This window comes from Marmota flaviventris, chromosome 4, assembly GCF_047511675.1.
Source record: "Marmota flaviventris isolate mMarFla1 chromosome 4, mMarFla1.hap1, whole genome shotgun sequence".
NCBI classification, from domain to species: Eukaryota; Metazoa; Chordata; class Mammalia; order Rodentia; family Sciuridae; genus Marmota; species Marmota flaviventris.
This window is the reverse complement of record NC_092501.1, coordinates 78,410,883-78,429,524: the sequence shown is the minus strand read 5'-3', so window position 1 is coordinate 78,429,524 and position 18,642 is coordinate 78,410,883.

The window sequence follows — 18,642 nt, the reverse complement described above, 5'->3', positions numbered from 1 at the left end:
ATCTCAATAAATTACTGAGACCGGCTTCAAACTCATTTCCCTCCTGCCTCAGCCTCTTAAGTCATTGGGATTACAACTGGGTACTACCATGGCTGGCAGTATTTTCAGTTAAAAAAATATTGCTGGGTGTGGTGGCGCATGCCTGTAATCCCAGCAGCTGGGGAGGCTGAGGCAGGAGGGAAATGAATTTGAAGCTGGTCTCAGCAAAAGCGAGGTGCTAAGCAACTCAATGAGACCCTGTCTCTAAATAAAATTCAAAATAGGGCTGGGGATGTTGCTCAGTGGTAAAGTGCCCTTAAGTTTCAATCCTTGGTACCAAAAAAAAAAAAAAAAAAAAATTTTTTTTCTTGAGCCAAGGTATATAAGTTTAGTGGCAGAGTGCTTGCCTAACATGAACAGGCCCTAGTTTAGATCCCTAACACTGCAAAAATAAAGAAACCAGACAAGGCTGTGACTGCTGAATTTACCTGCTTCCCTCCTGGGTTATCTTATACTTCATCTCTGCCTACTAGAGCATATGACCTTAGGGAGAAAGGTAACATATGGACAGAGCCTATTCTGTCATGATTGGACAGTTAGTTCACTTTCTCAAATCCTTCATCGTCCTCTCAAACAGGAAAGGAAAAGAGAAAGGGCTTATAAAAGCCAGTCTGAAAGTCATTAGGATGTACTGTGTAGTGGTTCAGAGTACAGATCCTGAGGTTGGGCACAGTGGTGCATGTCTATAATCCCAGTGACTCAGGAGGATGGCAGGTTTGAGACCAGTTTCAGCAATTTAGCAAAGTGAGACCCTGCCTCAAAAAAAAAAAAAAAAGTCAGATGGCTGAGGATGTAGCACTGTAAAGCGCCCCTGGGTTTAATCCTTACTACAAGAGTATAGACCCTGGAACCAGAAAGCAACATCCTTAACCCTATGCTCAGACCTTCCATCTAAAAACCTTTGGAAAATACAGCTTGGTGCCTTATTTCTTCTACTAAATGAAGATGAGTTCTTATACACCTACTGCTGAGTTCTTATATGGTTTAAATGAGATTAAGACAAGTCAAAGCACATTGAATGTGAAATATCTTAGTTACTATTACTGCTATTTAACAGATACAGGTTTTAACAAGAAACTTCTCTGGAATCTGTCCTGGGAAGGTGGGAGAAGTGTCAAAGCTTAACAGGTAAAGTGATTTTTCAATGGCTATGAACTGGAACATTTTCATAGACTCAAGATACTCCAAATCTCTGAACCATCTATTATGGATGAGTTGTTTGTAGAGAAGAGTTGTGGTTTCTTTCTTTTTTTTTGGGGGGGGGGCGGGTGTACTGGGGATTGAACTCAGGGACACTCAACCACTGAGCCACATCCCTAGCCCTATTTTGTATTTTATTTAGAAACAAGGTCTCACTGAGTTGCTTAGCACCTTGCTGTTGTTGAGGCTGGCTCTGAACCAAAGATCCTCCCGCCCCAGCCTCTCTGGAGCTGCTGGGATTACAGGCCTGCTTCACTGTGCCTGGCAAGAGGAGGTTTTTTTTTTTTTGTTGTTGTTGTTTTGTTTTGTTTATTATGTTATTTGTTTGTTTGTTTTTTATGGTGCTGGGGATTGAACCCTCCCCCCCTCTCTCTTTAAATTTCAGTGCCTATAAATAATGTTTTATTGCCCATAGCTTTTATGTCACAGTAGCAGTTAAATAATCACAACAGAGACTATATGGCCTACAAAGTGTAAAATATTTACAGAACATTTTCCAATCCATGCTATATAATATTAGTAGAATAATGGCCAAGGATCACAGTTTAAATAATGTGAATTAAGATTTTCTGTATTTAACCTGGTAAGAATTAACTTTTTTTCTTTATTTTTATGTGGTGCTGAGGGTCAAACCCAGTGCCTCACATGTGCTAGGCAGGTGCTCTACTGCTGAGCCACAACCCCAACCCCAAGAATAAACTTTCAAAGAATGAATTAATTGGAATAAATGGAATTAAGCCAAAATAGGATTATACAGATCTCTAAGACAATATGATGTATGTATTATTATTATTTAAATTTGTTACACTGTGTACTGCTTGACATTTTTATGACTTTTGATTCCCAAATATTATGAGTCATTGGCAGAATGAGTATCTTCACAGAGAAAACTACCAATTTCAATATCTAAACAGTTAAAGAACCTCAGATTCTCTAATAAAAAGTATTCCTTGCACCCATGTAAAGGAGTTATAGAAATTAATAAGATTTAAAATTTCCGTAATAAGATTTTAAATGTCTGACATGTTTTAGGTTTAGCAGGGAAAGCTGTGTGGGAAACTAACTGGAAATCAAATATGTGAAATTAATGGGAAAATATAGAAGAACTGCATCAGTTAGCAGATCTTCCAGTAAGAAAAACCATGGCCTTGTGTTGGTCTTTTATTTTGTAATATATGAATTATGGAAGTAGGTCATCTTGCAAAAATGAAAGTAATTTATTTTAATAGAAAAGTTTTGATTGCTTTTTTTTTCAAGGCCGTACACAACATCAGTTTCCATAGCTCCTTTTGATTACAATAATACACTAACATACAAATAATGGATACCATATAGTACTTAGCATGAAACTGTCAATTTTTCATCCTCTTGCTTTTTTATTTAGAAGCCACAAACATTTAGAGTCAAAACATATGAACTGATATAAGATCTGCTGTTGTAATTGGTATAAAAGTCTGGGATAAGGCAGGTGCAAAGCTAATACAATGGGGTATACTGACTATTTCCTAGGACTATGTGTGTGTCAAACATGGAATCCATGCCTCTTGCATGACAGGCAAGCACCATACAAGCTTGTTCAATTTTCTTTTCTTTCTTTCTTCTTCTTCTTTTTTTTTTTTTTTTGTGTGTGTATGTGGTGCTGGGGATTGAACCCAGGGTCTTGTGCATGGAAGTAAGCAATCTACCAACTAAGCAATATCTCCAGCCCTCAATTTTCTTGATCCCTATAGAAAAGTGTACCTTTGAAGCAGCACCTATGTTTATTTTAAAAAGTGCACAACTGGGGTTGGGATTGTGGCTGAGTGGTAGAGCACTTGTCTAGCATGTGTGAGGCAGTGGGTTCCATTCTCAGCACCGCATATAAATAAAGGTCCATAAACAACTAAAAAAAAATTTTTTTTTAAAGACACAACTGCCAGGAAGGCTAATTTCAGAGCACTTTTCAGTTCTTTCAGAGCACTTTACTATGTTTTAAATCTTAGGAATTATGACACCCCCTTGAGCTTGCTTCTCACTTGCCTGAATTGGTTTCTTGTCCAATAAAAAACGCTGCTATGGCAGGACCTGGTGGATCACACCTGTAATCCCAGCTACTTAAGAGGCTGAGGCAGAAAAGATTGCAAATTTGAAGCCAGTATCAGCAAATTATGAGACCCTACCTCAGAATTTAAAGGTCTGGGGATGTTGCTGAGTTATAGAGTGCCTCTTGGTTCAATCCCCAGTACCATACATACAAAGATGCAGCTGTGCTAGATGTGGTGGTGCATTCTTGTAATCTCAGCTACTGAAGAGGCTGAGGCAAGAGGATTGAAAATTCGAGACCAGCTTCAGCAATTTAGCAAGACCTAGTCTGAAAATAAAAAATAAAAAGGGCTGGGGATGTTGCTTAGTATTAGAGCTGACTGTCTAGCATGTACAAGATCCTGAATTCAGTCTCCAGCACTGATAGTGGGCAGTGTTGGTAGAGTAGCTGTTCTTATTTTATTTTTTGTTGGGGATATGAGGATACAAATCCCTAGGCCTCCCACATGCTGAGCAAGCAATCTACTACTGACCTATGCCCCAGCCCCACAGAGTGACAGCCTTTGTCCATTTCTCCAGCAGGAAGGACTAGCAAATGAAGCTCTGGCTCCGATGTTACTGAGCTAAATTCTAGATTTCCATTGGGTTATCAGTTTAAAAAGGAAAAAAAAAAAAATCCAGGTGCATGCCTTTAATCCCATTGACTCAAGAGGCTGAGGCAGGAGGATTGTAAATTCAAGGCCAGATTCAGCAATTTAGACCCTCACTCAAAATAAAAAATAAAAAGGGCTGGGAATGTAGCTCAGTGGTAAAGTGTCTATGGGTTCAATACCCAGTACAAAAAAAAAAAAAAGTCATCAGTTTTTAAATTTTTTTTAATATTTATATTTTAGTTGTACACAATACCTTTATTTTGTTTATTTGTTTTTATGTGGTGCTGAGGATCAAACCCAGGGCCTCACACATGCTAGGCGAGCACTCTACTGCTTTTTTATTTAGAAGTCATAAACATTTAGAGTCAAAACATAACTGATATAAGATCTGCTATTGTAATTTGTATAAAAGTCTGAGATAAGGCAGACATACAAAGCTACAACCCCAGGCCAATTTTTTTTTTTTTAGTTTTTTAATTTGATCATAAATTTTTCTCACTGTATAGGTAGATGCCTTCACCTCTGTGGAGCGTCAAGAGAGTCAGAAAACTTCATTTGGATGAGAATTTGTTGGGTCAATTTGCAGCTTCTTTTTTTCTCTGCCTGAATCTCATAACTTCCTTTTTTTGTTTTGTTTTGTTTTTGTTTCTTTCAGTGCTAGGATTTGAACAAGGGGCACTTTACCACTGAGCTACATCCCCAGCCCCTTTTAAATTTTGAGACAGGATCTTGCTCTATTTCCGAGGCTTGCCTTGAATTTAAAATCATTCTGCCTCAGCCTCCCAAATAGCTGGGATTACAGGCACGCACCACCAGGCCCTGCTAGTTATTTCTATTTAAAAACCAAACTATGGCCTGGTGTAATGGTAAACACCTGTAATCCGCGTGATTTAGGAGGTTGAGGCAGGAAGATCAAAGGTTTAATCCTTGGCACTACATACATGCACGCACACGCACGAGCGTGCGCACGCACGCGCGCGCGCGCACACACACACACACAATGGCATTTTTTAAAAATATTTTTTAGTTGTAGGTGGATGTAATATCTTTATTTCATTTTTATGTGGTGCTGAGGTTTGAACCCAGTGCCTCACATGTGCTAGGCGATCACTCTACCACTGAGCCACAACCCCAGCCTCCACAATGACATATTTTAAACACACAGAAAATACAGATATCATAATAAATTTAAGAGATTGACATTTTGCTCTATCTCGTATTTTTTGGACAAAGGATTACAAATAGGGACTGAGCTTGTAACTGAGGTAGAGCACTTGCCTACATGCTTGAGGGCCCTGATACAAATCCCCATCACTGCAAACAAACACTAAAAACAAATATTACAGATAAACCAGTGCTCTACATTGATTTACAACTCTCTTAAATACATTACTGAAGGCCAGGGGTGTAGCTCAGTGGTACAGTACTTGCCAATCATTCACAAAGCCCTGGTTCGATCCCCTATATTGCAAAAATCAGAAAAACCCATCACTGAAGCCAAGCATGGCCAGGTATGGCATTACAGGCCTATAATCACAGCTACCTGGGAGACTGAGACAGGAAGATGACAGGTTTGAGGCCAGCCTGGGCAATTTAACCATACTTTGTCTCAAAAAAAGAGGGTTGAGGACATAACTTTCCTAATGTTCAAGAGTCCTTGGGTTCAATTTCTGGTAATAGAAAAAAAATCACAAACAAACCCATTACAGTAGGAGCCTGATAGTGGTGGTGGTGGGGTGTCAGATGAAGAGTGAGTATGCATGAGGTCTTTGACTTGAATCTCTAGCACCACAAAGGCATTACTGTAAATACAATTTCCAAAAAGAATTTATTTTCAGACAGGGTCTCAGTAACTATTACACAGTCTGGCCTCAAACTTGTGATCCTCCTGCCTTAGCTTCAAGAGTAGCTGGGATTATTAGGCATTTGCCATTGTATCTGGCTCTAAATACAATTTCTCAGTGATGAAATATTCAAAATTTCAGAAAGAGTGTGAAGATAATGTCCAGTCATTGGGGGGAATATAGAAATTTTAGCATCTGGGAAGTAACAGAATTTGTTCTCTGTTTACATAAGTTTCTTTAAAGAATACTGCTTCCTAGCTGGGCGCAATGGCACACTATAATCCCAGCCACTCAGGAGGCTGAGGTAGGATGATCACAAGTTTGAGGCCAGTCTCAACAATTTAGCCAGACCCTGTCTCAAAAAAAAAAGGACTGGGGATACGGGGATATAGTTCAGTGGTAAAGCATCCCTAGGTTCAATCCCCAATCCCCCAAACAAAAAACAACTACAAACAACAACAACAACAACAAAACCCAAAAAAACCTGTTTCCTGTAATGTAGTTTTTGTATGGGGGTGTGCAATGCCCTGACCCAGTTTTTAGACCCTGGCTAGAGGCCAGCTAGTTCTTCCTCTTGTGCTGCTGATTAAGTCCACACCCTCAACCATCTCCCTTATCAGGGCTTCTACACTATGGGCCATTATTCATGCACTATAATCATCCAGGGCCATGTACCAGACATCAGGGACAGCCCTGTGCCTCAAAGCCCCCTGATGCTACTCAAATTGCCAATCCTCAAGATGTGTGCTCTAACCCTTTCCTTCCTGCAGAAACCACAACCCCTGAATGACCCTGTATGAAATACTGTGCTCTGCGCCAGGAACTGAGCACTGTAGCCTGTCCTTATCCATGGTTTTGCTTTCTGGGTTTCAGTTACCAGTGGCCAATTATGATCCTAAAATATTAAATGAAAAATTCCAGAAAAACTTATAAATTTTAAAATGTGCCATCTTCTGAGTAGTCTAATGAAATCTGGAACAATCTAGCTCTTTCCTTCCTAGGTCTTAAATCATCTAGTGTATCATCCAGTGTATCTCTTTATATGACAATCCTCCCTCCTCTGATGGCAAATACACAATATAATAAGATATTTGAGAGGGAGACCACATTCATATAATTTATTATATTGTTATGATTTATTATTATTGTCAATCTCTTACTGTGCCTAATTTATAATTAAACTTTATCATAGGTATATGTGTAAAAACAGTATATATATATATATATATATATATATATATATATATATATATATATATATATATATGTTTCTGAGATTTTCAGAATCCACTGGAGATCTTGGAACATATCTCCTGCAGATAAGGGAAACTCTTATAAAACTCTTTCTGGTCTGTATCAGCATTGAGCCTTACCATAACTCATTCAAGGTGATGTTTGAAACAATTCCTCCCCTCTGCAGCTTCTATTTCATAACCACTGTGGCTGGATGAGTAGGAGGGAGCCTAGCCCTGAGGTCTCTGATGAGCTCCACATTCCCAATGGAGCACCAGCCATTAGCAGGGTTGGGAGAAAGGAGGGTGGCTGGTGAATAGTTCCTGAGCCTCACTCAACCTAGGAAACAGTACCAGAGGATAGAAGGTGAACCCAAGCCATGTAGATTCCAGGCCTTCCTCTGAGAGCTGACTATGTGTTAAGTACTTTGTTACCTAGGCTTTTGTCAGAAAGATATATCTATATCTATATATCTATATCTCCACTTGGCATTTATTAAGCAGAAATTAAGCCCTGCTAACATTTTTGTTTTGGCTACTTTATGAAAAAAGGGAATTGTAAATTTTATTCTGGAAAAATGGAATAACCTTGAGATCTTTATAATAATTCCATAATAATTAGTTGATTTTGAAGTTTTCTGACAGTTTGTAACAAAAATGGAAAAAAGGTGGTACATAAACTAAAAGATCAGTTGAATAAAGAGGGTTGACTTGTGGGTGACAATGAGAGAGGGTAAAAAAGAAAGAAGGCATAGGGTTGAATGACGTCACCTGTGGACAAAGAATAAACCAAAGCTTTCCTCAAAAAACATAACTTGCACCCAGCGCAGTAATGCAGACTTGTAATCCAGTGATTTGTGGCAAGAGGCCAATTTCAAGGCCAGTCTCAAACTTAATGAGACTCCGACTTAAAAAAAAAAAGGGCTGGGTCTGTAGCTTGGTGGTAGAGGGACCCCTTTGTTCAATGTTCAATTCCATATATATATATATAAAACAAAACAAAAAACAAAACAACTCCAAAAAACAAATAAACATAACTTGCACCCCTGAAATCGGGAGCCACTAACTTGCCTGCACTCCTGCTCTTCTCAGGGCATCCCCAGAAGCAGATCTCAGATTTGGCAGCTTGAGACCCGGCAAGTGTGGCTGCGCTAAACTACAAGCCCAGAATTCCCTTCCCCGGAGTTTCCGGCTGGGGAGGGGGCTGTCCGAGATTCTGGCCTGAGATTTGAAGGGCGGGACTCGCCTTTCCTTCTCCGTGAACTAACTGCAGCGGCTTTCGTGTTCACAACTGCGCCTTCTGCTTTTGGCTTTTCCGTTCATTACCACTCCAAGGCCAGGTGTGAGTGTTGCTTCGTGAAGAAGGCCCCGCCTTTTACAGGATGCCCACATTGTCAAGGGCAGAGGCGACAGAGTGAGTGAGTTCCAGCTTCTTCCTGCTGTCCCCCACTTCCCTTCCTGATGGTCCCTCAGTTGCCCAACGTCAAATCTCTGTAACAAATCATTGTACACCTTCCCTGATGGATCTGTTGCACTCTTTGGACCCTAACAGATATGCAGGATGTCACTACTGTTGTTAAGTAATTAAGTGTGAGTGCGTGTATGTGTATAATACTTATCTATTAGATATTATATATATCTATATCATACTTCAACAACTACGGGTTTAACGACATGAGTGAGGGTTTTTTTTTTTTTTTTTTTTTTTTTGTACGGGGGGATTGAACTCGGGTCCTTAACCACTGAACCACATCCCCAGCCTTTTTAAAAAATTTTTGAGACAGGTCTTGCTAAGTTGCTTAGGCCCTCACTGGGCTCACTAAGGCTGGCTTTGAACTTTGGGTCCAACTGTCTCTTGGGATTACAGGTATGTGCCACCACGCCTGGCTTATGACTGAGTTCTTGAGGCCATGCTGTTGAACACCCTGGGAAAGATAAATTTACTGATTAGATATGTGGTTAATCCTTGCTGCCTTTCTGAGATGTGGAAGGCTTCCGGTGATGAGGGAGAGATAATCTAGACCTTTTACAATAGTCTAGTATTCATTTTCCTGATTGATGTAACATGGTATTGTAAGTATATAATATGTAACTACAGACATTAAAAAGTTCTAGAAGGCTGCACCTAAAAATGTTAACAGTCTACCCTTCCCCTGTTCAGAATATTAGACAACTGACTTCTGTTATTCCAGCTCTTCTTCCTTCACTTTTCCCTCCAAATTCAGGGGCATCATTGCAGCAAACTCATTTGTAGGACATCTGGGTGCCTTCTTGAAATAGATTGTCTTTCTTGGCTCTTATAAGTCTCAATGGCTCCTTCCCAATGTCAGTTCCCCTCATCATTGGCAGAATCTGAGAAGCAGTGTACTTCTTAAAGAAGCAGTTTTTAAGCTTTTCTGTACAACTGTTTTAGAGATAATGGGGAAAAATGATACTAAGGACTATGAGTCATTGACTTTATTATGATTCATCAATTTATATATACTTCCATGTAGAAAGAACACTATTGGAAAATAACTGGTGTAGAAAACTAAAATCACAGATGTAAAAAAGAAAGGGCCAGGGATATAGCTTAGTGGTAGAGCACCTGTGCAAGGCCCTAGCACTTCAAAAATACATAAATAAGGGCTGAGGTTGTAGTTCAGTGGTAGAGCACTAGCACGTGTGAGGAGCTGGGTTCAATCCTCAGCACTACACATAAATAAATAAAATAAAAGTCCATTGACAATTAGAAAAACTGTTTTAAAATACATAAATAAATATCTGTTACTTGTTCCTGGAACATATTTATTTTTGCACTTGGGAATAGACTGGTTAATATTCTAGACATTTTTGCAAACCAAATAATGAAACTCACTTTATACCCCTGCTCCACCCTTCTTTCCCTAGAAAGGAGGCAAAGGTCCTCTTAGGTGGTTACACAATATCTAGCTTTAGACAGTCTAATTTCCTTCCCCTGTCCCTCAGAACTAGGCACGGTATCTTTTCTTAAAAGATTTCACGCTGCAAGAAGGTGAATAGCTATGTGCACTTAAAGTATTTAATGTTTGTTTAATTATATCTGTAGGAATCTAAAAGCAATTTGAGAATTGTCTATGGAAAATGTAGATTCTGTTTCTGCTTCCAGAGCATGACTATTTCTACTCACATGCCTGGCAGCCATCTTCCCAGTGCTGTGTGGGACAAGATTTTTTTTTTTTTTTTGGTACTCGGGATTGAACCCAGGGGTGCTTTATCACTGAGCTACACCTCCAGTCCTTATTTTTCATTTTTTGTTTTGGGACATGAAGTTCTTGAATATCTTGCTGATTTGGATCTTGGATTGCCAAGGCTGGCCTTCAACTTCTGACCTTCCTGCTTCAGCCTCCTGAATCACTGGGATTATAGGCCTGTATCACTACACCTCATTGGGACAAGATACTTACGTGATCACTAGTTCTTACAGTAAACCTGAGAGATGGGTAGTTTAATCTCAGTTTCACAGGTGAGGGAATTGTCTAATGTCATCTAGATAGGAATGGCAGATCTGAATTCCAGCTCTTCTTCTGAAATTTAGGTAAGACTGTCAAACCCTCAAGTCTGTGTTCCTCTTATTTATTTTTCATGTGCTGGGGGTTACATCAAAGACTTTGCCCATGCTAGGCAAGAGCTCTTCCACTGTGCTACAAACTATGTGTTCCTCTTAAATACTACTGGACTGCACCTGGACACCAACAAGCCTAGTTTTATAAGGCCCCAAATATGCACAGATTTTACTTACCATGATTTTGTCAAGTAACACTAGTTCCCCAACAATATAGTTCAAATTTTAGTTACTAAAATATACTAACTAGGCTAGGCATGGTGGCACAGTCCTATAATCCCAGAGGCTCGGGAGGCTGAGGCAGAGGATTACTAGTTTAAAGCCAGCCTCAGCAATGGCAAGGTGCTAAGCAACTCAGTAAGACCCTGTCTCTAAATAAAAATGTTGGAAGCTGATCCAGATTCATAAAGGAGTATAAGTATAGATAAGAATGTTCATTATGTATTATAAATTGTATGGTGAAAAGAAGAGGCAAATTTAAACTTTGGTTTATATGTATATAACATATCTTTTATATTATTATTAATATATTATAATATATAGTTATTAATATATTATAATAATGTTATTATTAATATATTAAGATACACAGTACTACAGAAATATTAGTTTTACTAATTTTTTCATTTCCTTATACATTTATAACAGACATGGAGGTTTTAATGTTTCAGCAAGTTTTTTGTGTGTATGCTCTCCTGTTGACTTTTTTTTTTTTAAATTTGGGATTTAACCCATGGGCAGTTTTTTTCTTTTCTTTTTTTTTTTTTGGTAGATGGACACAATACCTTTATTATTTATTTATATGTGGTGCTGAAGATTGAGCCCAGTGCCTCACATGTGCTAGGCAAGTGCTCTACAACTGAGCTATAACCCCAGCCCATCATGGACATTTTTACCCACTAAGCTACAACATCCCCATCCCAAGACCTTTTTTTTTTTTTTTTTAAGTTTTGAGACAGGGTTTTACTAAGTTGTTTAGGGCTTTGCTAAGTTGCTGAGGCTGGGCTTGAATTTGTGATCCTCCCGCCTCAGCCTCCTGAGTTGCTGTGTGCCACTGTGCTTGGATGGGTTTTGGGTATGGAACCCAGGACTTCACAAATGCTAGGCAAGTGCTATATCATAGAGCTACACCTTCAGGCTCTTGGCAAAAATTTTTGAAGGTTACAGAACAATCATAATTTTTCCTATTAATCAACAAGATTGCTTTGTACGGTTTCAGTTTACAAGTTTATTTTTACAGTCTTTTGCTAATATGCAAAGCAAGGACATAAACAAACATACACAGGACAAAGAATCAGTTTGCCTTCAGAGAAGAATCATTAGAATTGGACCCAAGCATCTGGTTTTCTTCTCTTACTTTTTTTTTTTTTTTTGTGATACCAGGGATTTAAATCAGCAGAATTCTAGAGATGAGTTACACATCCCTGGCACTCTCCTCAAGTTGATGAGGCTGGCCTTGAACTTGTTATCCTCCTGTTTCAGCCTGAGTCACAGGAATTATAGGCATGTGTATCTAGTTCTATTCTGGTTCTGTGCAGTCGTTTACTTCTTGGATTATTGTGGAAAAGTCATTTTTAACTTCCATGGCTGAATTTCCTCAACAGTGAAATAAGAGGTCTTTCTCTTCTGTCCTGGCTAGTCTGACTTCTGCCTTTGTCCTCTAAGATAGGACAAAATCACCTGATTCAATCTACAATGAATTCATGAATATTAAATATATAAATAAGTCTACTAAAATCTGTAAAAGCACTGAAAAACAATTTGGTATTTCCTGTAAATGTGATCTCTAAACTCATCATTTCCTATGGTGATGTTAGCTGAGTGTCATAAAGTTGGTTTTAGTTTCTCTTGACCACACCTGCCAGCAGCCCCATTTCCCTGACCTAGCTGCTGTCACTATGGCTCTTTGTGATGCCAAAATGCACTCTGGGCAACTGTGCCCCTTACAGGTATCTTTATGATTATAAAAAACTGAGCAAGCCAGGTGTGGTGGCACATGCCTGTAATCCCAGCAGCTCCAGAAGCTGAGGCAGGAGGATCATAAATTCAAATTCAGCCTCAACAAAAGTGAGGCACTAACAACTCAGTGAGACCCTGTCTCTAAATAAAATACAAAATAGGGCTGAAGATGTGACTCAGTGGTCAGGTGCCCCTGAATTAAATCCCTGGTAACCTCCCCCCAAAAACCCCCAAAATTGAGTGATGTAGAAAGGTTAGTTTTTGCTCTATGTTTTAAGTATATTTATAAGGTCTGAAAATTTTCTCCAAGGACTAATAAATGAAATTAATTATTTTAAAGCAGTTTATTTTAAAAAGTGGTTTATGCTGGGTGCAGTGGTGCATATCTATAATCCCAGCAATTTGGGATGCTGAGACAGGAAGATTACAAGTTTGAGGCCAGCCTCAGCAAATTATCAAAGCCCTCAGCAAGTTAGTGAGACCCTGTCTCAAAATGAAATAAAATAAAAAAGTAAATATACTGGGGATGTAACTCAATGGTGAAGTGCCCCTGGGTTAAATCCCCAGTATCAAAACAACAACAACAACAACAACACCTCCCCCTGGATTTATTTATTAATTCAACATTACTTGAACATCCTGTTAGGTATGGGACCAAGCTAGCCTCTCTGGATGTAGCAGTAACTAAATTAAACTTGGTCGGAACTTCCCCTTGATTACTGGTGAGCAACAAATTTACCTTTCTTAAATAAAACCGGAAATTTTCATTTAAAGTACATGTAAACCCCTATAGAAGAAAGCATTTCTCCCCCTGTTACTGGGAACGATCTTAGTGCCTTGCATCAGTGCTCTTAGTACTGAGCTACTATCCCCACCCACCTAGGAAAACATTTCTTTTTTTTTGGTACTGGGGATTGAACCCAGGGGTGCTTTACCATTGAGCTACATCCCCAGCCTTTTTAAATTTTTCTATTTTTATTTATTTTGTACTGGGGATTGAACCCAATGGTGCTTTTACCACTGAGCAACATCCCCAGCACTTTTTATATTTAATATTGAGACAGAGTCTTGCTAAGTTGTTTGGACCTCGATAAATTTCTGAGGCTGGCTTTGAACTGTAGATCTTCCTGCTTTAACTTGTTGAAGCAGGCATGCACCACTCTGCTTGGCTCTATCCTTTTTATTTTTTGAGACGGGGTCTTGCTAAGTAAGCAGAGCCTCCCTTATTTGCTGAGGCTGGCCTTGAACTTGCACTCCTCTTTCCTCAGCTTGCTGAATTGCTGGGGTTACAGGTGTGCACAACTTTGCTTGCCTAGGAAAAACATTTTTATTAGTGGGCAAATACTGAGAACTTATTGAGCATTTAATGGTATGGAAAATACAGAGAATTAAATTATTCTGCACTTACATTGAGAGGGCTTCCCACCAAGCTGAGGGATAAGTCAGATACTATGCCTTTTAAGGAAAGGAAAAAAAGTTTTAGGAGCCACATATAAGAAATGTTAAAAAAAAAAAAAAAGGTTCTGTTACATCAGAGGGTAATGAAATGTACAAACTAATAGAAAAATAATACAACTCCAGTCTTTGTCTAAGATAAATGTATATTGAGCACCTGTTGCCTACACTATACTAAGAGTTGTAAGTAAAAACCAACCACACTTAAGCCATCAAGGGAAGAAAAGTCAGAGCTGACCTTCTTGATGCCTGGTAGCTTGCCTTCACCCTTTTGTCCTTGAGACCTGTTCACAAATGCTATATCCTTATAACAAGCTGCTTTTAATTCTTAAGATGTTAGATCAGTGACCTCAATGTGAAATCATTATTTTTGGGTAAAATTTCATGGTTGACTAATGGAATTAGAGTAAGTTCTTGAAATTGGAGAGATAACATATTAGAAGGCCACATTTTCTTCTGTATATACAAGTAAAACTCCCTAAAGCAATAGGAAGCTTATTATGAAATAATTAGAATGATAAGCAAGACTTATCAGATAAAGGAATTCTAACCCTCCAGAATAAGTCAAGAAAGTCAATGGCTTAGAGCAGAGAGGGAGTCTGGGGCATCCTTTGTACAGTGACATGTTGAGGATAGAGGGATTTCCAACCTTTTTTCCTTTAAGTCTGAAGTTGCTCAATGTGATACAGGGGGCTTTTAGTCGCACAGGCCTGGTGAGAACTTGAAACATGGCTAGTGCCACTGAGTAACTTTGTAGTTACTTTTAAATTTTTCTAGCATTATTATTGGTGCTGGAGATTGAACCCAGGGCCTTGTGTATACTAAGCATGTGCTCTGGCATTGAATTACACCCCCAGGCATGCATATGTGTGTGTGTGTGTGTGTGTGTGTGTGTACGTATCCATATATATGTGTGCACAAATATATACATAGTATATGTACATATACAAACATATGTATGTATACACACATATATGCCTGGGGATATGGATATATATATACACACATACACACACACACACTTTTATTTGGTACTAGGGATTGAACCCAGGGGCAATTTGTTACTGAGCTATATCCCCAGCCCTTTTGAATTTCTATTTTGAGACAGGTTCTTGCTATGTTGTCCAGGTTGATCTTGAACTTGTGATCCTCCTGTGTCAGTCTCCTGAGTACTTGGTATTTCAGTAGTTGGTATTCTACTGCACCTAGCAAAGTTTACTATTTTAACCATTTTTAATTATACAGTTCAGGCCAGCCCTGGAGGTATACATCTGTAATCCCAGTGCCTGCAGCAGGAGGATTGCAAGTTCAAAGCCAGTGTCAACAATTTAGCGATTTAGCAAGGCCCTAAAGCAACTTAGACGCTATCTTTAAATAAAATATAAAAAAGGGCTGGTGAATGGCTCAGTTGCCCTGGGTTCAATCCGCAGTCAAAAAAAAAAGTGTACATATCAGGGGTGTAAACGACACACTGTCTTGAACTTTATGTTGTTGTGTAACCAATCACCAGAATGCTTTTTATCTTGTAAAACTGAAACTCCTCACATATTTAACAATGCCATATTTTCTCATCCCCCAACTTCTGGCAACCATTTTATTTTGTCCCTATGAATTTGATTATTCTAGGTACCTCATAGAAGTGGAATCATATAGTATTATTCCTTTTGTGATTGCCTTAGTTCATTTAACATCATGCATAGAATTCATGCATGGTGTATTCCTATCAAAATTTCCTTCCTTTTTAAAGTAATATTCCATTTTGTGTATATATCACTTTGGACTTCCATCTTTTGACTATTATGAATAATGCTATTATAAACATAGGTTTATGGGAGAGGAGGGGAGGAATAGGGGGGATAGGAAGGGCAGCAGAATAGAATAGACATTATGATTGATGTATGTACATTCCATGTATGTATTTTATGTCAAAATACATTCTGCTGTCATTTATGACTAAAAAAAATAAAAATAAATCGTATGGTTAAAAAAAAAAAAACATAGTTTTGCAAATATCTGTTTGAGTCCCCTACTGGATGAATAGTCAGTACTACTATTGCTAGATTATATGTAATTCTATTTTTAAATTAACTTTTTGCAGTGGTAGGGAATTGAATCCAGGATCTTACCCATGCTAGGTAAGCGCTCTACCACTGAGCTACATTCCCAAACTTTTTTTTGTACTAGGGATTGAACTCAGGGGTACTCAAACATTGCACAAAATCCCCAGTCCTATTTTGTATTTTATTTAGAGACAGGGTCTCACTGAGTTGCTTAGTGCCTCGAAATAGCCGAGGCTGCTTTGTACTCAGGATCCTCCTGTCTCAGCTTCCCAAGCCGCTGGGATTACAGGTGTGTGCCACTGCACCTGGCCCAAACTTTATTTTTTTTTTAAAATCTTTTTTTAGTTGTAGACGAACACACAATATCTTTATTTATTTATTTAATATTTTAGTTTTAGATGGACACAATATCTTTATTTATTTTTTTATTTTTATGTGGTGCTGAGGATCGAACCCAGTGTCTCACACATGCGAGGCAGGAGCTTTACCACTGAGCTACATCCCCAGCCCTAGCCCAAACTTTTAAATTTCACTTTGTGACGGTGTCTCATTAAGTTGCACAGGCTAGCCTCAAACATGCTGTCTTCTTCCCTCAGGAGAAGCTGAGAGTACAGGCATGTATTGCCACATCTGGTTTAATTTTAAATTTTTTTTTTTTTTTTTTTTTTGTGGTACTGAGGATCAAACCTAGGGTCTCATGCATACTAGGCATTGATGTACCACTGAACTACACACTCAACTCTACTTTTTACTTTTTGAGGATCCATCATAAGTGTTTTCCATAGTGTCTGCATCATTTTACATATTAAAATACTGAAATTAATTTCACCTGTTAATTTTATAAATGTGGCTAACGAGAAATTTAAAATTATATATATGAAGCTCATATCTTTCTGTTGAACAGCAGTGTTAGATATCCTCTACCCCCCCACAATGTAGAAAACTACCAAATTCCAGAAGACAAAAACTCCTCTCCCAAATCATACTTGCTACATGTTAAATAAACTCTCTACTTTTCTGATTGAACACAGGGATGCTTAACCACTGAGCTACATCCTCAGCCCCCACAATTAAAAAAAAAATTTTTTTGTAGTTGTAGATGGACAGCATGTGTTTGTTTTTGTATGAGGTGTTAAGGATTGAACCAAGTGCCTTACACTTGGTAGGCAAGCACTCTGCCATTGAGCCACAACCCCAGTTCCCCCAGCCCTTTTTATTTTTTGATTTTGAGACAGGGTCTTGCTGAGTTGCTTAGGTCCTCGTTAAATTGATGAGGCCATCTTTGAACTCGCAGTCCTCTTGCCTCAGCTTCCCAAGCTGTTGGGATTAAGGCATGCACCACTGAGCCTGGATTCCCAGTCCTTTTTATTTATTTTGAGACAGGTCTTGCTAAGTTGCCGAAACTGGCCTTGAACTGTGAACCCTGCCTCAGTCCTGTGATTATAGTTATATGCCACCACGTATGGCATATCCATCTTTTATTATAGGAAGAAACTTCTGTCCACTGTTACTGCAAAAGGCTGGACTATCCCATAGTGACTGATGTTAATACTTGTGTATCTTATTTTCTATGTTTTGTTGGTATGTCATGCCGCAGTCTGTCTGGGCACAAAATAACCGAGCCACCACAAAAGCCTTGTAGATTCAAACAGCAACTGTTTATTCCGGAACTCTCACCGGTACTCTACACACACTACCTGGGAAAATACTCCCTCCACCGAGCTCTGCGTACCAATTCTCTCAGAACCCCGCAAGAACTCCAAAGGAGTGGGCACCTGAGGCAGCAGGATACGCGGTAATCCTGAAGCCGCCCTATTACCAGCAGGATCCACCCTAAACCCGGAGCCACCCTAATCCCTGAGCAGGGTCACCTTTCAAACCAAAATGCCATGCTTCATTCCTACTTGGCTATGGCTCTCAGCAATGTCAGAGCCCAATGCCTTCCCTTGCTGTGTTAATTCTCATGTTCCTGAAGAGATGTACTTACAAGGTTGAAAGAGACATCTTTCTACCTAGGTACAGTGGTACAAGCCTGTAATCCTAGCAATTCAGGAGGCTGAGGAGGAGGATCACAAGTTCAAGGTCAGCCTGGGCAATGTAGTGAATCTCTGTCTCAAAATAAATAAATAAAAAATAATCCCCACAACAAAAAAGAAAAAAAAAAGTGACCTTCCTTCCTCTTTGATAATGCTGCCTTGCCACAACTTCTCCTACCCATTGGCATTTTTAATCCACTTACAGCTTGAGTGATTTCTACACTTTGAGTAACTGATGGCTGCATGTGTATTTGAGTGGGTATGGGGAGACTCAGGAGGGATTTCTGAAATGTCAGAGAAGAGTCAGAACCTGGAGATTGGGACTGGAGAGCTGTTGTGACTGACTCTATTTCTGTGATTTACACCAGGGTCATTCATGATGAAATAACCACCACCACCACCCTAGTGAAAAGTAAAAATAAGGCTCCTCCTTGGAGACTAACTTTTGCAAAAGAGTTTTTTTCTTTTTCATTATTATTATTATTTATTTTTAATTTTTTTTTTAATGTTTATTTTTTAGTTTTCAGCAGACACAATATCTTTGTTTGTATGTGGTGCT